General features: G+C 32.3%; 1 protein-coding gene across 5 annotated transcripts in view; it reads right to left on the reverse strand.

Annotated features, from left to right (window-relative positions):
• The window catches only part of LOC106882261 (coiled-coil domain-containing protein 73), a 285,087-nt gene that overhangs the window by 16,318 nt on the left and 267,325 nt on the right, over positions 1–1,444 (reverse strand). The gene's annotated exons all lie outside the window — the stretch shown is intronic.

Below are 1,444 nucleotides of genomic sequence, written 5' to 3' on the forward strand. Positions count from 1 at the left end.
TGTGTGGTAAGTAGCTTACTTACCAACCACATGGTTCCGGGTTCAGTCCCACTGCATGGCACCTTGGGCAAGTGTCTTCTACTATAGCCTCGGGCCGACCAAAGCATTGTGAGTGGATTTGGTAGACGGAAACTGAAAGAAGCCTGTCGTATATATGTATATATATATGTATGTGTGTGTATATGTTTGTGTGTTTATGTCTCCGTAACTTAGTAGTTCGGCAAAAGAGACTGATAGAATAAGTACTAGACTTCCAAAGAATAAGTCCTGGGGTCGATTTACTCGGCTAAAAGGTGGTGCCCCAGCATGGCTGCAGTCAAATGACTGAAACAAGTAAAAGAGATCAATCGGAACATTTGTATGCAAATGCTTATATACATATCTTTTGTGCTAAGATATCTATGTACAACTAATAATATATACAATTTATTTTGACTGTGGCCATGCTGGAGCACTGCCTTTAGCTGAACAAATCGACCCCAGGACTTATTCTTTGTAGGCCTAGTACTTATTTTATTGGTCTCTTTGGCCAAATTGCTAAGTTACGAGGATGTAAATGCACCAACATCGGTTGTCAAGTAACGGTATGTGGATAAACACAGGCACACATATACATACATATATATATATATATATGACAGGCTTCTATCAGTTTCCGTCTACCAAATCCACTCACAAGCCTTTGGTCAGCCTGAGGCTATAGTAGAAGACACTTACCCAAAAGTGCCATGCAGTGGAACTGAACCCGGAACCATGTGGTTGAGAAGCAAGCTTCTTACTTCACTGGTTAATTGTACATATTAATTATGATAATTTTTCAATTATTATATAAGGTTAATTCCTATATAAGAGTTTAATATATTGAATAAATATGTAATTAATTATTGCAACATAAAGTATCTAAGTTTCTGTTAAGCATTACGTAGAATTTCTATTTGTAGTTTTTATTCTTTAATTATCCATTAAGCATAACATAGAATTCTTGTCTGCAGTTTTTATTCTTTAGTTATCCAGTGATGTCATCAATGAATGTTTATAAAAATATTCATTCTTTTAGGTCATTTTTTTAAAGTTGTTTTTTTTAGATTGCTTTTCTATGAAGATTTCAAATTGTCAAAAAATATAGAATTAGTATGATATTTTTTATCTTTTATTCTTATAAAGTAAATTGGTTATTCAATGACATTGCTATTGGTTGAATGAATGAATGTTTTGAATTTGATTTAGGCATTCCTTTTTGTTAGCGTTTATTAACATCTAAAATATTTTCAGATGATCAGTTGGAATTTCACCAATTTGGATTACCTTGATAATGTTGTGTTGACATATATTTTCAAAGATATTATTAATTTTAATAATATAGTTTATATGTATATATATATATATATATATATATATATATACATACATGTGTGTGTGTGTGTGTGTGTGTGTGTGTGTGTGT

The sequence above is a fragment of the Octopus bimaculoides genome, chromosome 24, assembly GCF_001194135.2.
Source record: "Octopus bimaculoides isolate UCB-OBI-ISO-001 chromosome 24, ASM119413v2, whole genome shotgun sequence".
In the NCBI taxonomy this organism is placed as follows: Eukaryota; Metazoa; Mollusca; class Cephalopoda; order Octopoda; family Octopodidae; genus Octopus; species Octopus bimaculoides.